Source organism: Bubalus kerabau, chromosome 20 (genome assembly GCF_029407905.1).
Source record: "Bubalus kerabau isolate K-KA32 ecotype Philippines breed swamp buffalo chromosome 20, PCC_UOA_SB_1v2, whole genome shotgun sequence".
NCBI lineage: Eukaryota > Metazoa > Chordata > Mammalia > Artiodactyla > Bovidae > Bubalus > Bubalus kerabau.
In genome coordinates, this window is record NC_073643.1 from 7,949,096 (window position 1) to 7,971,884 (window position 22,789).

The window sequence follows — 22,789 nt, forward strand, 5'->3', positions numbered from 1 at the left end:
CCCCCACACCGCTCGCCCCAGCAAACCCTACAAGCTGCATCTCGGTGCTGACCGCTCTTACAGCCTCCAGGCCCTGCCCCCGGCCACCGTGAGCCCTCGCTTACTTACTGCACCCCCGCTCCGGCCAGTCTCTGCGGCCCCCGCCCTCACGGCTCTGTCTCCTCTCGGCAGCCAAAGGCATCTTCCGTCATAAGGCAGATCCTCTGACTCCAGTGCTCAAAACCCTCCCCGCTTCCTTCCGCATCAAAATCCTCCCTGAAGCCCATGAGGCCCCCCTGCTTCCCTCCCCTTCCTTCCCAGCACGCCCCTCCCGCACCCTCCTCGGGCCCCACCATCCACCTCCTGCTCCCTGGGCACGTGTGGTGCACACCTACCCCAGGGCCTTTGCACCTGCTGTTACCAACCTCCGGCCCCACCCCGATTCCTGCCTGACTCCCTCCCTCCCTTCCCTCAGGTCTCACTCGAGCGTCACCTGACCTGAGTGACAGCCTCATGGTCCTCTCCGCCTCCCCCTCCCCCAAGCTCTGCTCCATCTCCCAGCATGGATCACATCCCATACTGACAGATCACATCTCCCCGCAGAGAAGGCCCGCTCTCGGGAACCAGGCTGTGTTTTACTCACAGTATCAACAGGACACACATACTGAAGCTGACATACTCCTTGAAGGAATAGATACACTTGGCTTGCCCCTTTGGAGGTGAGCAACTATTGAAGATCTCTAAGAGGCTGATGAACACACCCCAGGCCCTGGGGAGATGGCCTGTTTAAGCAGCAATGTGACTGTCATAGGGCCGATGGGCACTGAGAACCACTCTAGAAGCTTCCTGCAGCTGCGGCCCAGCGTGAAGGAGCGTGGAGAGCAGTGGGGGTGCCGGAGGATGCCCTGCCCCTTCCCTTATCCAGACAGACCCATCAGGCTCCATGGGAGGCACAGGAGAGAGGCAGATGGTCCAGGACACGGCCTGGGCTCCCCTGGACCTGCATGGACGTGGCTGGAATGCGTTCCCAGCTGTGGGGTCAACAAGAGCTCTTGCCAGAGCCGTGGGGAGCAGTAAGGCAGCGGCAGGCAGTTCGGAAGGAAGGAAGCAGCGGGCCCTGGAGGCAGCAGATGGAACCAGCGGCCACTCTGGTCCCAATGCCTGCAGGTGGCATTATTTTAGTCAACCAGGGACGGCAGAGGAGCTCTTAAGAACTCAGACACGGCATCACTCAACTGGGAAAGAGCCGTTAGCATTTCTTCTCCCCTCTCAGGCCCACACGCAACTCAAGGGCCCCCCAGCACCCCACCTTTCCTGCTTCGCTCATCATCCTCCCTGTCACACAGGCTGAGCTTGCAGGCTCACGGACACCTCCCCAGCACGCAGCACCCCAACAACCACCTGCTTATACACCCCCCTGCCTCCCCCACCTCTGCCATCACACCCCGGGCCTTGGGCACATCCCACAGAACCCCAGCTCTTCCCAGACTCTCATCTGCTCCAGACCCCTCCTCTCACACTCGTCTGGCACCACTAGAAGGTTCTTCCCTGAACACCCGCTTCTCCATTTAAAGTCTCCCACTGCCCAGAGACAATGATCTACTCGCTCAGCCCAGCATCTGGGGCCTTCCTCCCCCAGACCTCCTTACTCACATCCCCTCCTGCTGCTCACCTGACCCTCCTCCAGCCTAGACTTGCCCTGCTTGACGTGGCAGCCACCAGCACTAAGCAGATACGGGAATTAATTCAAACGAAACACACTTTACCCAGCCTCACTGGGAGTACTTGGGCTTCCCTACTGGTCAGTGTGCAAAGAAAACATGTTCGTCACTTCAGCAGGCTTTACAGTGAAGGTCCTCCCAACTCATTTCCAGGGCTCCAGCATTTGTTATTTCTCTGCGGCAAGACCACCCGCATCCTGACGAAGGTGCTGATGATCCCGGGGCCAAAGGAGTCCCTCTCTCCTCTCCTTCCCACTCCCGCATGGAAGCCTCCCCAGGGTCATTCACAGGTTACCGCCGTGCCTGTCTTTTCTTAACATTTTCACAACAAAAAGCTCAGTGAGAACAGATCGTTTAAAAAATCTAAAATGCTGACTGAAGCACAGAAGAACAATTTTACAAGGGCCTTCACCGCCAAAATGAAAAGGTGATGGAATGATGTATGGCGTTTTGCCGGGGGGTGACGGCGATAGAAAATGATTCTGTAACTACAGATTTCAAGGAGTTCTACCCTCTATGGTTTGCTTCTGTCACAACCACAGATGCATATCGAGGACAGAATTCTGACTTTCTGTATCCACAGTTATTGATTTGTGCTCTGTGCTGTATGATGGACTTCTGATTCAGCGGAGGTTAAGCACCTCTATTCAGAAAGTGAACACAGGAGACTAGACTCGATGGCGCCCCCAGAGTGGCTGTTTCAGACTCTACCCTTAATGCTGCTAACTGATGGATCACCTAGCTTTTCCTGCAAATTATGCACAGCCATGGGCTCAGCCTCTACGGCAGGGATGGGGAAAAGAGACACAAAGCTAGGAAAGGCTGCAGGATGGACTGGCGGGGAGCTCGGGATCTGGCCTGCCTAACACACTGTCTTCAACCTGCAGCCCCAGCATCACCAGGAACCTGATGGAGATGCCAGGTCTGGGACTTCCCTGGTGGTCCAATCGTTAAGAATCCACCTGCCAGTGCAGGAGACGCAGGTTCAATCCCTGGATCGGGGAGATCCCGCATGCCTCGGGGCAACTAAGTAAGCTGCGTGCCACAACTACTGAGGCCTGAGCTCCTAGGGTCTGTGCTTGGCGATGAGACGCCACACACGGCAACCAGGGAGCAGCCCCTGCTTGCTGCAACTAGAGAAAGCCCACATGTAGCAAAGGAGATCCAGCGCAGCCCCCTTCCCCCAAAAATGCTTAATAAAAGAAAAAAAGAAAGAAATGCAAAGTCTGGGTCCTATCCCAGACTTGCAGAACCCGGAACTCTGGGACAGGCGCCCAGAGTTTGTGTTCTGTTTGCGTTCTGATGCTATTTTTGAATCGAAGCAGAATTTACATACGATGCAATGTACAGGCCTTACTGAATAGTTATGACAAATCACTTTACACATCCGACTACTGGTTTAACATCTTAACTGTTATTAAGTGTACAGTTCAGCTGTATCAATTCTATTCATGTTACTGGGCAATAAATTTCTAGCAATAAATTTTTCATCTTGTGAAACTGAAGCTCTAAACCCCCTGAACACTCCTTGCTTCCACCCCTCCCCCTGCAGAGCCTGAGGGTTACCGAGCCCCCAAGTGATTTGGACACACATTAGCACTTGAGGAAAGCACTGCTCCTATGATGAAAGGCCAGAGGGACTCCAAGGACCAGCCCAGAAAAGCAGCAGGTGTGTTGGAGGGCTGGGCCCCAGGAAAGCCGGTAGCAGGAAGTGTGTCACGGTCTCTAACGCCTTTCCAAACTTAATCCTGAAAGCTCAATGTGGACACAGGATCCAATCATGGACACATGGACAACTTTGCCCCAAATCTCAGGTAGGCACAAGTTAAAGAAGGAAATTATATTTCTCAACATTAGACCAGGTCCTGGAAATTTTTTTCAGGGACCCAAAAGCTGGATGAGAAAGTTATAAGCTTGGACTGGAAGAGCATCAGTGGCTACAGCACGTGTTCATTTAATCTGACTCAGGACTCTATCTGTCCAATTTCATCATCCCTGTCTCACACTTGAAAATTCCCAATTGGTTCTCTCCAGGGAAAATTTCCCAGGTGGCTCAGTGGGTAAAGAATCTGCCTGCAATGGAGTAGACTGGGTTCGATCCCTGGGTCGGGAAGATCCCCTGGAGGAGGAAATGGCAACCCACTCCAGTATTCTTGCCTGGGAAAGCCAGTGGACAGAGGAGCCTGGTGGGCTACAGTCCATGGGGTCACAAAGAGTCAGACATGATTAAGCGACTGAGCCCACAGCACACACAGTGAAAATTTGGGGAGGGGATGATAAGCCAAAGGAGATAACTGGTGGTCCCACAAACTACAGAATAGCTTTGACTTGCTTCTGAGTCATTCGAAGCAAGAGGTATTTATTGTCCTTTGCAGGTAAAATGGGATCACATCATGAATGGGAAAGGCAAAGCCCATTAAACTGTTCTGAAGATAACACTCTGTCCAGGCCACCAGGGATGACACCATTTGCAGGCGAGCTAGAAATTTTAGAAACAATCTGAAGCTTGGGCAATTTTAGACTCTACTTCTCTTAAAAAGTCTCTAGGGGGCTTCCCTGGAGGTCTAGAGGTTGAGACTCCGCGCGTCCAGTGCAGGGGCACAGCTTTGATCCCTGATTGGGGAACTAGGAGCCCACATGCTGCACAGCGAGGCCAAATAAATAAAACCCATCCATTTTTAAAGAAGTCCCCGGTGTACGTCTATCATGTCCTGATCTCTATAAAAACTAATAAACTTAGGGAAAAGCATCTGGGAGAAAATAGGCTCTATCTAGGATTTTGGCGGGGGGTGTAGAAAAAGAATAAACCAGAAACAAAACCACCACAGCTCTTAACTCCACAGTGAGGAAGCACCAATAAGCCTCCAGTGATGCTCCAATCTCTAAATCCCACTCAATACACTTTGGCTCAAACAGCTGGCATTTTCTCTGCTTTTTAATTTGCATTTTGTAAGACTATTTTTCTAGCCACGGTGATAGCAGATATTATTAAAGAAGGTTTCCCTGTATTTTTATCTGAATGGGAACCGATACTCGGGATCCAAGAGGGTAACTGCAACAGAGCATTTTTTCAGATTATCCCACTGCCATAAAATCCCAATGAGGCTTACTACATCTTCTACTTTAAAAACCATCACAGTATCATACTCTGCCTTGCCCCACTTTCAAATGCTTCATTCAGTGGAAACTTCAAGGGGAAACGTGTGAGACAGTTGTAACCATCCCAGAGGAATGAGAAAACTGCGTGGTTACAGCTATTCATGATCAGAACTGTGGGTTTAAAACCAGATTTCAAAAAGATACATGCACCCCAGAGTTCACAGAAGCACTATTTACAACAGCCAAGACATGGAAACAACCTCTGTCCAGAAGATGGATACAGAAGATGCTGCGTATTATATATAATGGAATATTACTCAGCCACAGAAAAGAATGAAATAATGCCATTCGTAGCAACATGGAAGGACCTGGAGATGATCAAGTAAATCAGACAGTGGAAGACAAAATACCATATGATATCACTTACATGTGGAACTTAAAATATGGCACACAAATGAATGTACCTGTGAAATGGAAACAGACTCCCAAGACACAAAACCAGACTCGTGGCTGCCAAAGGGGAGGGAGAGTAGGAAGGGTTGGGAGTGTGGGGTTAGCAGATGCAAACTAGTCTATACAGGAAGCGTAAACAAGGTCTTTCTGCACAGCACAGGGAACTATATTTAATATCGTGCGATAAACCACAATGGGAAGAATATGAGAAATAACACACATAAGTGTAACTGAATCCCTTTGCTGTAGAGCACAAGTTAACACATTGTAAATCCACTATACTTCACTAAAATACAATTTTTAAAAAACTGGATGATATTTAGCACCAAAAGACCACAATGAATTTTAAGGTATGAATGTCTCAGGTAGGACCTACACTCTTTTAAACACTAATTCTTTTTAAGACCATTCTGAGGCACAGAATTTCCATTTCTCAAGCATAACAGAGCCCTGCGATGACTCTCAAAGCTAGGCTTCCTGTCATTTGGGTAGACATTTGATAAATGCTCTATTCCTGAACAATAAATCTTCATCCCATTCATAAAGCATGATCATGAAACACATCCTTCATGCGAGTTTAAAAATACCCTGTGGTAGACGATACCTTATTTGAAATTGATATTTGACTGAATATTTTACCATGCTACCATCCAATGTCTTTAGAACTAAAAAAAAAAAAAAAAAAAAACAACAAAAAGTTTAACTTCTGACATTATGTGCTTCATTTTCTGAGAAATAAAACTATTGTTTTGTTTTTTTTTTCCAACTTGGTAAGTATCCTGCATAAAACTGTCTTAAGGGACTTCTTTGGTGGTTCAAGTGACTAAGACCCTGCGCTTCCTATGCACGGGGTCAGGGAACTAGATCCCACACACCGCAGCTAAGAGTTCAAATGCAGCAGCTAAAGATCCTGAGCGCCGCAACGAAGATCTGGTACAGCCGGATAAATACATTTCTGAAAAAAGACCCTTAAAGACACTGCCTTAAAGCCAGCAACAATCAACTGTGGCTGGAGATGAAGGGTCACAGCCAGGACCACTTGCAGAATGATGGCTACACATTTTGACTTCTGCCTCCGAGTAAGCAGGGGGCCCGGGGAGAAGGTCGCAGGCAGGAGGACCAGTGCTCTCCACGGCAGGACGCTTGATTCTTGCAGATGGTGTTTCCCAGAAGGAGGGGTATACACAGCAGCTCAAGTACATTCCCACAATGTCGAACTCCCTATAATACTGCTACCACACACACTGCAACACGGCGGCTCATCCCAGTGGGCGACCCCAGACACCAATACGCAACAGTCTTCTGAAACGAGCGCTGAGTTACAAAAGGATGTAAAGGGAATCAGACTCTCAAACTGACTCGAGGAAGGGCTCCTCCACGGGGTGAAGTTTTACGCTGGCTACTGTAACGGTGACCGTGATCCGCGTGTCTTAGCGCTCAAAGTACACCCAGGAGGAGCGCAAAGCCTTTTCCCCACACAATGAAGGACTGATTGGCTTAATACAAAAAGGATTCTTATAGAAGTCCGACTGAACTGAAAGAAAATACAAAGGCTATGACTAAAACATTAAAAGCAAGAGAAATACAAAGGGCTAATAAATACGTGATGCATATCCTTAACGTCATTCGTAATTATAAAAACAGAAATTAAACAAGAAACCATTTTTCTTCTTAAAAAGCACCGGTAAGAAAACAAGACCTTGCTACTCATCCCTAATGGCAAAAGAAAAGGACAGTAGCGGCCCTCACACAATGCCGAGAGGGTAAATTTGGCGGAGAGTCTTGGAGAGCAATTTGGTAACACTTTGCAACATTTTCAATTCCCACATATGCTGGGAATTCCCACATATGAATTCTGCTTAAATTTCACTACTCGACAGTTTCCCTATATAAGACATCTGTGCATTATGTGCCAAATATGTGTCAAGCACTATTTGTAAAAGAAACTGGACAATCTGAAAGTCTCTCGTGGAGTCCGGTTAAAGAAATTAGTGGTTCAATATTGATAAATTACAGTATGTGATTCCATGACTTATGAGACACAGACTTGAATGCTTTGCGGCTGTTAAAAGGAATGCAAACAATATACCTATGGTCTATTGTTAAAAATGAGAGAGCCATGTTATCTATAGTGTGATTCCACTGCTGTAAAAACTGTTTAAAGCATGTATGTTTGCTCTGCAAACAGAATCCCCAGGAGAGAGACAGCAGCTCCTTGTAGGTGGTCGCGTTGGAAGAATAGTGGGCATTTCCAACTTCCTACAAATCCTATGCTGTATTTATGGAACAATTATGTTGTTTCACAGTAATTTTTCAAGTCCTCCTCCTCCTCCTCCCACTGACAAGCTCTGAAGCGTGTGAACTGTCAAAGATGACCTCATGGGTCACATCTGACTTAAGTCTGAGGCTCCTGGGAGCAGTGGGAGTAGGGGGAGGGGAGCAGGGACAGGCTGGGAAAAAGCCACTTTGGAAAAGTTTCACTGTGTACAAAAAGCAAAGCCAGTCACTTTTCTCCTGATAATGCATCCAGCTGAGCTGACTGCTTTCCTTAAAGGGAGCGATTTAACCACTGTCTCTACTTCAAGCCAGAGGTCGATCCCAATTTCATTTCCTTGGTTTGTCTAATGTATTTGGTGACTGCCAACCAACTTGCCTGCTGTGTAGACTGAATAATGGCCCAAAGATGTTCTGTTCTAAAAATCAGGACTCGACTGTGTTAGGTTATTACCTATGCTAGGTTATTATTGTTTGGCAGTGGGGAATTAAAGAGTGCTCATCAGCTGATCTTAAAGTAGGGAGATTCTCCTACGTTATCTGGGTGGGTCCAGTGTAACCACAAGGATCCTTAAAAGTGGAAGAGAGATAGGAGTATGGAAGCAGAGTCAAAGAGATGTAAGGTCCCCGGCCCTGAAGACAGAGGAAGGGGGACTTCCCTGGCGGTGCAGTGGATAAGAATCCACCTGCCAATACAGGGAAAACGAGTTCCATCTCTGGTCTGGGAGATTCCACACGCCACTGGGCAACAAAACCCACATGCCACAACTGCTGAGACCACACACCGCGACTAGACAGTGGTCCCCGCTTGCTGCCACGAGAGAAAAATCTGTGCAGCCAAAGAAAAAAATCATTTTTAAAAAAGATGGGAGAAAGAGGCCACAAGCCAAGGCAGGCAGGTGGCCTCTAGCAACTGGAAAAGCCAAGGGAACAGATTCACCCCCAGAGCCTCTCTCCAGAAAGGAATGCCATTCTGCTGACACCTGGATTTTAGTCCACCAAGACCTGTATAAGACTACAGAACTCTAAGATGATATATTTGTGCTTTACAAGCTGTTAAGTTTGTGGCCATGTGTTACAGCAGCAATACAAAACTAATACAGTCCACGTAATATTTCCTTTATTTCTCTACACTCCCGACTTCCTCTGCTGAGCAAGGCTGGGGTGTGCAAGTCAGCACATCTTCCAGATGCCCAGGGAACTGGGCCCACTCTGCAGCTGGATGGATGGTTTCAGGACTTCCTCCGTGAGGAGCCTGGCAAGATGCCTGCCTTGCAACAAGAGTGCCTTCATCATTTCTTCAATCAGCTGGAGAAGCCATATTTGAATAAGTGGAGGACCTTTGTAAATCGGGGCCACCATATAAATAGATACATCTGTCATCACTTACACCCAGACTATTCTTTAGGAAAATGACATAAGAGAAATGAATCTCGTGTGAAGAACTCAAACTCGCTTAACAACAAATACTCGGAGGGGTTTCTCAACTTGTATCTACAGCCAGGGATAAGAGAGGCAGGTCAAAGACGATCTGAACAGGGACTGACTTAGACTAGTGAGTACCCACTAAGTGCGAGGGACAGAGCTGAACACTGACAAGGCATGGTCTCAACTGGTTCTCATGACGTTTCCACCAGGAAATTACTACGATCATTACCACTGATCACTGACACGCCCACATTCTCAAAAACAGTTAATAAACGGACTGGGGTCCAATCAACTCTGCCAGCCTCCACAGAGGGGAACCTAAAGACACACCGTGCTAACACCCGGCCCTCCGCATCAAGGGATGGCTCAGCCTGACATCAACCCTAAACCAGAATGCCCAAGACAAGACAGAGTGCCAGCTTCGGTCCTATGATCTAGGCATGCAAACATCTAACCTCGCCTCTCCAAAACACTCCCGCAGCTCTGAGACACTTTTTATTCATCTCCACAGCCAGACTGTCAAAAAGAGGATCTCCCCTTCTCAAGTTATTGTTTTGGCTCTTACATTCTACTGATTGTTTCTTCCAGGAATCTGCGTTCTAAAAAATTTATAAACAAAGATCCTGCTTCTGTGAGATGGGCACGCTGCTGCTTTATAAAGGGCTTCTGTTAAGAATCAGGAAGAAGCCATAATGCCATATAACCTCACTTCTCCCCTCTTCCGGTGAAGACCCACTTATTTCACAAAACAGCATCTAACATGGGTGGGTATTTTCTCATTCTGGGAATTTCTACGTAAGATTTCCTTCTAAATAAAGTTTTTAGCTCTAAAAATGTACCACAATGAAACAAAAAGGCAGGTAACCCTAAGAGCAGTCCCTTTCTCTTGCTTGCATTTCTTTTCTCACTTCAGTACAGGAAACTGGTTTCAGTCACTATAAGAAAACCTCATGTTCCCCAAAGGGGTTGTTTTTTCTCCCAGTCATATAATTTTTTAAAACAAAACTACAAGCTGGCCCTGCATTTTAGTCCACAAACCAGTGAAAAGAAGATATTTGGAGTCTGAAACACATTTTCCAAAAAAGAATGTCATTCATGGTGGGGTCCATTTCCAGAATGACCCACAAAACTCTTTCAAACTCAGAGTGTGGATTAAATACTATACATCCGCTGTAAGATCTGATGCCTTGCAGCATTACTTAAAGGCAATCAAGTTCCATACATGGCTTATTCTCTTTCAAGGAAAGCAATTCTGATTAGATCGAGGAAAACAGATTTGGGGGCAATCTGAAGGACAGTTCTAAGGCTTTAACAACTGATACAGCATTCTCACTCAGATTTAACTTCATTTCCAAAAAAGTTATGGTTTCTTTTTCCTGCAAATGGCTGTGTGTCTGCCCCTCTTATACTTATTAGTGATGAGGTCACGGGCTGGGATTACTGTAGCCAACAGAGAGAGCCACATGTGACGGAGGACAGCCCAGTGTCTAATAAGCCAGCTGCAGATGGAGAATGGCAGAGAAGTGGGGTCAGGGATTTGGGTAAGCGATGACTACAAATTGTTCCCAGAGGAGAAAGAAGGTGGTGGTGGCCAGGTGTCACGTGACACCTGCCTGCACCTGTCACCTCACAAAGCCCACCTGCTTGACCCCTGCTGCTCTAACATCTGCAGGGACAAGGAGAGCTTTGGGAACACGACGGACAGCCAAACAGCTGCTGGTAAAGTAGGATCAAATGTCAGAGCAGCGGTCGTTTGAGTCCTATATCCGCAGGGAGAGAAATCTACCAGGACTTAGACAATTTCATTCGCATACACACACATCATCTCTGCTCTGGTGAGCTGCTCATCTTTCATCATTACCAAAAAATTTAGAATTTAGAATTACAATACAGCACAGAGGCACTCCCGGTGCCACATGGCCCCATAATCCATCTACAAAACTCAATTTCACATCGCAAAAGGGATCCAAGAACTCATTGATTAATTCAGGCAGAGCCCGAAGTGGATGTGAGAAAAGACTTTCCTCGTTTCTTCCATGACATTGTTTTCCCAAGATCATAAATCTCTGAGCATCGACTTCCCATCTCCGGAAAGTGAACATCATCAGAGGGGGCATATAAATCACCCTGGGAAGAGTTATTCATCGTGGGCAAATAAAAATGTAAGCCGGGCAGATGGTGGAGAGCTTCTTTCTGCTGGTAGCACTTCACAGGGCAAGGCGGGCCAGGGGGAAAGCGGAGGGAGTTGTGAAATTTGGGGCCACCTGGCTAGGAAGAGAATAAATAAACCCGAAACAACAGGACACTAAAAATAAGCATACCACCTGCATACACTCGCTTCCACTCTTCACGTCTGGTTCAGGTCAGGCTTTCCCTCTTTGTGGCCACAGGACTGGCAGGAAGGCAAAGAGGAGGAGGAGGGAGGGGAGAAGCAGGGGATGAGGAGGGGGCAGTGGAGAGGAGGAGAGGAGGGGTGGAGAGAGGGAGAAGCGGGAGGGGAGAAGGGGGGAAACCCACACAAAATACTGCATAATTCTAAGCCCTTTTCATTCACCAGTTTCAAAGCGCTTAATCCTTTGGGGGCTGCTGCAGGACAGAAGAGATTATACCACTTGGTGCTGATTTTTTTCATATAGCTCCAGCTCACAACTGGCAAATCCACGGCGGCTGCATCCCCAACACTCTGGTGGGTGTTTATGTCACAAAGCCACAGTGGACTGGGGGGAGGGGTGGGGGAGGCCCACCGCAGACCAGCTTGTTCCAGGGCTGCACCCGCTGGTTCAAGCCCCAGACACACCCTAGCAGCCCCTAAGGAGGTGTGGCTGGGGACCTCCTAGTGTATTCCACCTGCTCTTATGAAAAAAACACCAGCCAAGGAAACAAAACTTTATTATCACCCACTAGAAGGGAGAGGAGAAAAAAGGAAAAGGAATGAAGGGAGGAACAAATCCTTGAAAAAGTAACAAAAAAATTCCCCCAAAGCTGCTCAGGAAATGACACTGCTGCGTCTGGTAGCCTCTGAGAGCTCATCAGTGCAGCCAGAGTCCAGGTTCAAGCAGCCCTTGGAATATGCACACAGAGCTTAGGTTTGTGTGATGGTTATGTTTGCTGTTGATTGTTAAGAGGACAGAAAACCTTTTTTTTTTTTTTTTTATGGACAGGAGCTCTCAGCCACGGGAGGAACAGCAATTGGATCCTATGAGGGCACCACCAAATGCCATGCGGCTCACACATGGTCATTTTAACTGCCACAGGCCACAGGCAGACCACAGCCCCAGACCCCAGAACCTCCACAGTGTTGGCAAACTAACCTGGAAACATCACTGAGCTAAAAACCATCTCTCCTGCTTCTAATCTCAAGGTATAAAGAGAGAAAAATAATTGTGACTACTGTGAGAAAAGCATGGAGTTAATAAGCTGAGTGTCTTAGCTTGGGCAAACAAAAGTCCATAGACTGGGTTGGGTTAAACAATAGGAGTTTATTTTCTCACAGTTCTAGAAGCTGGAAGTCCAAGATGAGGGGGCCAGCACGGCTGGGTTCTGATGAGGGCTCTCTTCTTGGTTTGCAGACGGCTGCCTTCTGCCGCGTCCTCCCAGGGTGGAGAGTCAGAGAGAGTCCTCTTGGGTTAGGGCTCCACCCACATGACCTCACTTAACCTTAACTGCTTCCTAAGGACTCTCAGATACAGTCTGTAACTCTAAGATACAGTCCTACTAGGGGTTAGGTCTTCAACATATGAACTTGTAGGGAGGGTGGTATATGATTTAGCTCATGCGTACAAAGTCACTTCAGTCATGTCCAACTCTTTGCAACCCTATGGATCATAGCACACCAGGCTCCTCTGTCCGTGGGATTGTCCAGGCAAGAATACTGGAGTGGGTTGCCATGCCTTCCTCCAGGGGATCTTCCCAACCCAGGGATCAAACCTGCACCTCTTAAGTCTCTTGCATTGGCCACCTGGGTATGACTTAGCTCACAGTACTGAGCTATGAAATCTGCTAAAGTAAGGAGTCTTCCATTCAACGTCCACCACACAGTAGCTCACTTAGTGTTTGATGAACAAACAAATAACCAAGAAGATGAATAATTACTATCTTACTCTATTGGGACACAGAGCAAACTTATGAGGGAAGGATCTTTTTTCAACACAATCAACAACCTGGATCCTTCTGATTTCTAAGTCCTGAGGATCTGGTAACTAGGAGGCGTATCTTCTACATTTGCAGAGTGGATGGACTGCTGTCTCTGCAGACCTACAGCCAGAAGAGGAGAAGAAAAAATCCAGATGATTAAAACCCACTGCTCATTCCTATAATGTCAGGACCTAAACTGGAATGCCCTGCATGGATCTTCTGAAAAGGTCATAATAAGAGTTCCACATATCACCACCATCATCTAGTATGTGTTGGACAGGTCAAGGCCCATCACGAGAAATGGACTAATGAGTAGGCGAGCCTTCTGTTTAGGGAGGCCAGGACACTGGTCATTAATGAATTTCTTATTACAGCAGCATTCATAACTCACGTGCCACTCAGCAGGTTAGACTTACTTTTTTTTTTAGGCTTTTGGCCATGCTGCATGGCATGTGAGATCTCAGTTTCATGGCCAGGGATGGAACCCATGCCTCCTGCACTGGGAGCACAAAGTCTCAACCACTGGACCGCCAGGGAAGTCCCTAGACTTACTTCTATTGGGGCATCCAGACTCCTAGAGAGAGCAAGGGACAGAGATGAGGACGGGGAGAGACGCCCTCAGCACATGAACAGTGCAGATGGACCTTTCACTCACATTCACTCATCAAAGCATTGGGCCTATGAGATGAAATGGTAGGGCTGGAAAAGTCTTGTGGAAGCTGCAGATGAGCGCTGCAGGAAGAAAACCCGCTTGGGGCAGGTTTGGGGGGTCCAGTCACACCATCTCCACACCCCAAGGCTATCCCCACTGCTCCCCTGCTAATGGGGACCCAGTGTGGGGCCACCTAGGACTCAAGATTCACTGTGATTCAGCACCCTCCTCCACAGCCAGGGAGGGTGACTGATTACTCTAAAGCAGTCGTGGAAACCCAGTTGCCAGGCTCGAGTTATAGGTCCTGGGTGGGGCCCCGGGGGATCTAGTTCTGGTTGGGACATACAGGAGAAGTGTGCTGGGGCCTTCCCTTCCCACACGGAGCATCCTGGGAAAGCCTTCATCTCGTCCCACATTCTAAAGGAATGCCATGGGTTTCTGATGCTTGGGACTGTAGCATGACAGTCCCCCCCATGACAAGCATGGGGACGAAAAACCAACTCAAGAATAATGGAAGAAACCTGTTTTTATTTTTTTTTTAATAGAGATAACTGATGTTTTGCATCATAAAGGACTCACAAGATCTACTCTCATAACAAATGTTGACGTGTACAGTATGGTCGGTGTTAGTTACACGCACACGGCTGCACAGCGGCCCTCCAAACCCTTCATCTCGTACAACGGGAACTCTCCACTCACTGGAGAACACTCTTCATCCCCCTCTACCCCGGCACCATCATCCTACTTCCTGTTTCTATGAGTCTGATAACTTCAGATGCTTCCTATGAGTGGAATCATGTGTTTGTCCTTCTGTGACTGGCGTATTTCACTTAGCGTAATGTCCTGAGGGCTCGCCCCTTGTTTAAGCTGACTGACAACCCATCGTATCCATACACCACACTGTCTCTGTTCATTCATCCACTTAGGCTGTTCCCACCTTGTGTGGCTATTCAGGAACAAAGCTGAAATAAACGAACACTGGAGTGTAAACATCTCAAGATCCTGATGGCAATGCTTCTGGATAAAGACACACAGCAGGACTGCTGGATCAGGCAGTAGTTCGGTTTTAGTTTTTTGTTTCTGAGGAACCTGCATACCATTTTTAACAGTCCGTATCTTCAAGGGCATCAGGACTGACTGCAACAAACCCATGACCGCTATCGGCAGAAGTCCAATTGTGTGAGAAAATTAAACGGTGTTACTGCTTGAGCTTCTAATTGGGTTCTCTGTTATTTGCAGTTGAAGCTTCCTTCTGGACACAGGAAATGGTGTGGTCTATAGGAAAGGGCATTGGCTGGGGATAAAGAAGTCCAGACTTCTACCTTGCCTTTACTGCTCATCAGTCCTGTGACTCTTGACAAGCCAATCACTCCCTCCAGTCTGGGGAGTAGCCACTGGACCCCTAAAGACTATTTTAAGATTTAGGGATTCAAAGGCATGGTTCACAGAGGAAAAAAGTGTTCTACAGGATCTGGAAAGTTTGATGCAATTAAACTCTCTGACTAAGGAAGGAGAGTGGGGTAGAAAACAGGTAATCATGTCACCCATGAACTTTCTTGTTACAAAGTCTGGACACGATCAACAACATTTCCTACAGAGCAACCATTAAACTTTGTGGACCTATCACAGAAATCACAAAAGCAATTTTCCACCATTATAATGATGGGTTAGCTGTCTCACTCCCTGGTCAAACAGTTGCTAACAAACAAATGCGTGTCAAATATTTTGGACAAATCTTCAAGGTTGAAAATGTATGCTAAAAGAATTATCCGGGACTTCCCTGATGGTCCAGTGGTTAAGAATCTATGTACTCGTGCAGGGGACACAGGTTTGATCTTGGTCTGGGAACATCCCACACGCCACGAGGCAACTGAGCCCTGAGCTGAAACCACTGAAGCCTGCACTCCAGAGCTCATGCTCTGCAACAAGAGAAGCCCCCGCAATGAGAAGCCCACACACCCCCCTGCGTCGGAGAGCAGTCCCCAGTTACCGCAACTAGAGAAAACCCAGGCACAAAGAGCCAGCCCAGCCACCTATAATAGCTTAGTTAAAAAAAATCATCCCAACGATCAATATAGCATACCACCTTACCTTGAAAAATCTATCACCGTCCCACGCCTTATCCTTATGCTCAAATCCACACATACCTATACACTGATGCATTGTGGAGGTGAGGCATGAAACATCACCAAAATGGCTTGAGATTAGACTGGCCAGGCTTCAACTTGAATTTCAGAGTATTTCAAAACTGACAGCCTTCTACGTTGAGTGAGTGGTTCAAAAGTTCTGGGCTAAAAATGACAATTCAACCAAGGGCATGAAAATTCTTCTTGAGGCAACATTCAGCTACATCTTTTATATCTGTCTCTTCCCCTCATTGGTATGACAATCCCCTCCGTTGGAGAAGGAGGGATTATGACATAAGCACTTGAAAATTCAATTCTGCCATTTTCTAACCAAAGCCCACTTAGCTAATTGCCGATCCAGTCCGTAGTAGGGACATTAGGAGAAGTCTTTCTGAACCTGCTAGACTTGGGGGATGCAGGGCACATGGTCTCTCTGACACTTCGATGTGGATGACTCACCGAGCAAAGCGTCTAATGAAACATCAACCCAGGGTTGACAGGAGCTGACGGCGTGTTCCTGAGACATGGCATCAGCACTTTCTGCTGAAGGTACCCGTGCATGCGTGCTAAGTCGCTTCAGCCGTGTCCGACTCTGTGACCCTGTGGACTGTAGCCCGCCAGGCTCCTCTGTCCATGGGATTCCCCAGGGAAGAATACTGGCACGGGTTCCCATGCCCTCCTCCAGGGGATCTTCCCGACTTGGAAGATCTTCCCAGTCCAGAGACTGGACCCAAGTCTTCTATGTCTCCTGCATTGGCAGGTGGGTTCTTTACCACCAGCACTATCTGGGAAGCCACAGCGGAGGGATTAACAAGATGACTCTCCAGTTTCTCTCCAGGCCAGGGGTAGGTGTCTGGGCACCAAATAAACACCTCCAGTGATTAACACAACACACGTTACGCCCAACAAAGGAAGCCAGACTCATGAATACAGACTGCATGATTCCATTTAGATGGGTGTTCTGAAAAAGGCAAAACTATGTGGAAAGAAGACAGGTGAGTGCTCACCAGGGACCAGAGGAGAAGTTAAATATCCAGGAACCCAAGGGAATCCTGGAAAGTGATGGAACTGCTGTAACAAATCAAAGGACAGAAGTGATAAAACTGCATTTTTAAAGGGCTGAGTTTTATTATTTATGAATTATACCTCTATAAACCTGACTTTTAGGACAAATGAGGGGTTTTACCCCTCAGATATATTGTCTAGAACAGCAGTCCCCAATCTTTTTGGCACCAGGGGCCAGATCCATGAAAGACAACTTTTCCCTGGACCGGGGGTTGGGGTGGAGGTGGGAGACGGTTTCAGGATGACTCCAGAGCACTACATCTATTGTTATTACATCAGCTCCACCTCAGATCATCAGGCACTAGATCCTAGAGGCTGGGGACCCCTGCTCTAGAAAGATGGGTCAACATCCAGGATTGCCCCCATGCCATCCTCTGCTTCCTTATTTCAACAACAGCCCAACCAGCCCAGATCCAGTGCTGGGAATGGAAACCACTTCAGGTGTTTTGACCAGGAAGGGATGTGATACGGGAACTGGGCATGTACAGTGTCACTGGTCTGGAGGCACATACACCCCCTTAGGCTTTTTAACTCAAGAGCCAGCACTGCAGGCGGCCCTGACCCCAGCATCTGGCTGCTGCGGCGGCGGCTTCAGCAGCCTCTCCCGCCAGCGCAGCGGGACTGAACGGAGCTCTGCCACTGCACCTACCTCTGAACACATCCCTTCATGACCCTGTCCACCAGTTACACCAGCAGAAGGAATATGGGCCCCATCTCAGCTTCCAGCTCCCACACAAATGCACTGAGGAAACCGCCATGCATTTAGAGACCTTACTGTGAAAAAAGCAAAGGCACCGGGGACCTGGATGTGAGCTGATGGGTTTTCAGTCCAGAGGGTGGATAAAAGTCAAGAGCACCAGGCCCAACATCTCCCCTTCTCCTGTCCTAAAACAAGCTGTACTTCGACAAAGCACAACCAAAACCTTTTTCTGTCTAAACTTAACATTTCAAACACGTTAGGAGAGTTGAATTATCGTTCTACTAACAGGGGAAACCAAGATCCTAACTCGCTTCATTATGTGAGAGTATTTCATTTTCACATTTAGTTAGTTCCAGCCCCAGCAGAATACAATTTTGAGATCACTGCATTTGATAACAAGGCCAACCACGACTTTCTTGTAACTCACATTATTAAATACACACTGCTTTCTGAGTTCTGTTCTGTTGAGAATGAAACAGACTGAGCTTGAAAATGCATTCATTTTCCAGATACGTGTAAGTTGTTTTATGGTAAGCCAGAACCAGGGGAGGGGAGTGTGAAATTGTGATTTAGGGTAAGAAATGTACATTTGCTTTTTGTCTCTATTTCTGGCACAGAGTTCCTTAAACCCTCAGAATTTCCTAAGAAATGAGAGCTTTAAATGTGTCACTTGTTATGTTAGTGAGTGACTTTTGTAAGCCCCTGGTCGCCTAAGGACGGGAGATGGCTGTCCGCGGGGCTGACGCCCTGTGATGAGAGGCTTGGAGTTTTCAGTCCCACTCCCTTGTCTCCGGGGAGGGGGAGAGGAGCTGGAGGTGCTTTAATCACTGGAGAATCATCAGTGGCCAAGAATTTCTTTACTCTTGCCTATACAATGAGACCTCCATAAAACCCCTAAAGAACAGGGTTCAGAGAACATCCTGGTTGGTGAACAGGTGGGGTGCAGGGAGGCGGAGGTACACTCAGAGGGGGCAGCAAAGCTCCAAGCTCCTCCCTACAGACCTTGCCCTGAGCTTTTCTTCCTACCGTTTCTGAATGACATCCTTCTGTAGGAAACTGGTAAATGTTTCTCTGAGTTCTGTGAGCCACTCTAGCAAATTAATCACACCTGAGAGAAGGACGGGACTCTCCAATCCATAGCCAGTTGGTCAGAAGCACAGGTGACAACCTCGGCTTGTGACTGGCATCTGGTGGATGGCGGGGCTCAGTCTTGCAGTCTGAGCCCTTCCCCTGTGCGACTGGCGCCCCCTCCAGGTGGACAGCATCAGAACTGAGTTGACTTGGAGGATGCCCAGTCTGTGTCTGATGGGAATTGGATTGAGTTAATTGCTTGATGGCATAAAAAGACACGAACAGGGACTTTCCTGGAGGTCCAGAGATCCCGCACTTCCACGGCAGAGGGCATGGGTTCAATCCCTAGTGGGGGAATAAAGATCCCGAGTGCCATACAACATGGCCAAAAAATAATAAAACAAACACCATAAATATACATCAGAGTGTTTATATCCTAATTTACGCTCCTAAAGACCTAACATGATCACAACAATAAGCAGAAGAACATATTTGTCTAAAGCATCACAATAGTTACAATTCCTAGTCTCCCAATGACCACCCACTTAGTAACTATATTCTCAATATCATAAGGGATAAGGAACATGCTCATAAGGAACTTTTTAGCCTTCAGGAATTTCACTTCACTTCTTCTGGGGTTGTTTCTCCAAAATTATACAAAAGGGAGACAATGAAAACATTCTCCTTTTTCTGGCAAGAAAACTATTGGGTGGCTGATGCTAGCTTCTTCAATTCTTACAACAACAACAAAAAAGACAAAGCACAATGGCCTAAAATAAAAATAGCGTCCAACCAACACTAGCTGTTTGGGTTGCAAAAATCATCTGCTAGCGGTGTCACTGGAAAAAATGAGGGAAGGCTTTGCAAAAGAACTCTTAATCCTTCCTTCTCAGAAAACCATCACACCCACATCACAAGCCGTAAGTCTTGCCTGCCGTAAGGGATTACCAGACAGTATCTCCTACTGGGCCCACAAAAGGAATAAGGGCAAAAATGACAAGAAATTAATGACTGTCCCTAACTTCAGGGGGAAAAGCTCTCCTTAGTGTTTCTCCTTCAAGGTATATTTAAGTTGAACTCTGGAGCTAGTTATTTCATATGGATAATGATATACTATCGTCTGCCTGTGCTACTGACCAGAAAGCAAAGTGGGCAATAACTTGATGTTTAAAAAAAACCCAGATCTCTCAAACTTTGGAGTTACAGGAAGCACCCATGGGAAAGCAGCACAGATACAGGGAAGGACTCAGAATGTGGAATACCAGCAGCCCTGATAGTCAGCTTATTAGGTTACTAAACAGACATTTCTCCTAGAACACAGAGATGGCCAAGAGGAACATGAAAAGATGCTCAAGGTCACTAATTATTCAGTTCCGTCACTCAGTCGTGTCTGACTCTTGGCGACCCCATGGACGCCAGGCCTCCCTGTAAATCACCAACTCATGGAGTTCACCCAAACTCATGTCCACTGAGTCGGTGATGCCACCCAACCATCTCATCCTCTGTCAGCCCCTTCTCCTCCTGCCCTCAATCTTTCCCAGCATCAGGCTCTTTTCAGATGAGTCAACTCTTCGCATGAGGTGGCCAAAGTACTGGAGCTTCAGCTTCAGCATCAGTCCTTCCAATGAACACCCAGGACTGATCTCCTTTAGGATGGACTGGTTGGATCTCCTTGCAGTCGAAGGGATTCTCAAGAGTCTTTTCCAACACCACAGTTCAAAAGCATCAATTCTTTGGTGCTCGGCTTTCTTTATAGTCCACCTCTCACATCCATACATGACCACTGGAAAAACCATAGCCTTGACGAGACGGACCTTTATTGACAAAGTAATGTCTCTGCTTTTTAATATGCTGTCTAGGTTGGTCATAACTTTCCTTCCAAGGAGTAAGCTAATGATTAAAGAAATGCAAATCAAAACTGCCACAAAGTACTACCTCACACTGGTCAGAATGGCTATTACAAGTAACAAATGCGAGAGAAGATGTCGAGAAAAGGGCCCCCTCCTACACTGTTGTTTGGAATGTACCCTGCTGTAGTCACAGTGGAAAACACTACAGAGGTTCTTCAGAAAAAACTAAACACAGAATGACCACACGATCCAGCTATCTCACTCCTGGGCACATATCCAGACACGGCTCTAATTCAAACACCTGCACCCCAGTGTTCATGGAAACAGCCTAAAGACCCACTGACAGATGAATGCAGAAAGAATGCACACACCACAGACACACACACACACGTGTGTGTAATAATCTCTAGCTGCATCCAGGTTGCTCATTCGTTAAGGCTGATTAGTATTCCATTATATATATAATTATAATTATATATATATATACACACACAACTAGAGATTATTACATTAAGTGACGTAAGTCAGGAGAAAGACAAATACCATACGATATCACCTACCTGTGGAATCTAAAATATGATAAAATGAACCTATCACAAACAGACTCATAGACACAGAGAACAGACTTGCAGGTGACAAGGCGGGGGGGACTGGGGACTGAGAGATTGGGAAGTTGGGGTTAGCAGATGCAAACTCTTTTATGGAATGGATAGCCAGCAAGATCCTATTGTATAGCACAAGGGACTACTGATATATTCAATAGCCTGTGATAAACCATAATGGAAAAGAATATTTTAAAAAAGAATTATGTATAACTGAATCTCTTTGCTGTACAGCACAAATTAACACAGTATAAATCAACTAGACTTCAATAAATAAATTTTTTTTTTAAAGCCTATTAGATGACAGTCTCTGCTAGGGTTTCCGTGATGCCGCTGTGCACAGGATTTAAACAATTATTTCTGAAGATCTAAGAATTTCTCTTTTCACTTCTTTCTAGAGCAAGTTTTAAGTATGTGTATTATGGTGTGAAGTCCCAAAGCTTCTTTCCCAATGAAATGGAAGGGACTGGAGTTCTCAGCCCCTTAGCAGCAAAGTACCCCTCCTCAAGTGACCCCACCCAAGGCTCTCAAAAGAGCTACCCAACGCCAAGCTCCGATCATCCTCTCGGTTGCCAACTTGCAAGGCAACTACATGTCAGCTGCAAGTGTTCCCCGCCTGAAACTTGGTGCATGGCCAGAGGCAAAGGCCTTTCAAAACCTCACACCCCCTATCATTTCATACTCTGTAAAGTCACCTTACAGATGCTGATGAAATACTTTGTGGGCAGGCTAACCCTGCCTCTGGAAGACCTAGGCCCTTTAGTTACCCTCGGAGAAAAGAACCACGTGAAGCTGGGAGAAAAATGCCAATGGAGAACCAAGACCATCTGATCCAAGACGCTGCTTCGGGGCTTGCACCCTTACAAAACAGATCTTGTTCTATAATTCTGTAGCCAAAGTGATTTCAATTGAAACGAAGAACCATCTCTAACATGTGGTTACAGTAGGTCCCAGCCCAGTTCACAAGATCACGTCAACAGGAAATGTGCATGCAAAGAAACAGGGAAAACAGAAATTCACTCGTGACACAGGAGAAATGAACCAAAGGCAGGCTGCATTGGCTTCTCTCCAGCTGCCATTCAGAGGCGCCATCGGTCAAGGAGCATCGTGCAGGAAGATCACAGGCCCCGGGGAGCCTGTGGGGATCTGGCTGGCCGCTAAGGTCGACAGAGCTGCTCGTCCCTGGACCTGGGCTGCAGGGCAGCGCCTGGAAGAGCCCCAGCCACTGCCCGTGGGCTCGCCCGGTTCTGTAGCATGCGGGGAGTGAGCGTGGGAGGCAGGCGCTCACGGTATTAGCACAACCAATACAAAGAAGCCGCTATTTTAGGGGAGTGATATAATATATTGTAACTGCTCCCATCGTGTCAACAGGCATCACGTCAGTGGGTGCGTTAGAATCTCCCCTGCTCAATATGAAAATAACTTCCATTTCAATGAAAATAGGAGATTCCTCATCGGTTGCATCATAATTTGCCCACGGCAGCTGCCAGGCAGGAGGAACAGGCATGCTCGGGGGTGATTTTGTCTCCCCAAGGGATGCTTCCATTTTATCACTGGTCTCCTCTTAAAATCCTGAGATGAGCAAGTTACAAATATAATTACTCTTTCCCAGCAAGCACTAACAGAAGCCATATG

The 22,789-nt window shown here is 47.0% G+C and overlaps 1 protein-coding gene across 7 annotated transcripts in view; it reads right to left on the reverse strand.

The window, feature by feature from the left end:
• Window positions 1-22,789, reverse strand: part of OSBPL10 (oxysterol binding protein like 10) — a 333,676-nt gene that overhangs the window by 49,085 nt on the left and 261,802 nt on the right. The gene's annotated exons all lie outside the window — the stretch shown is intronic.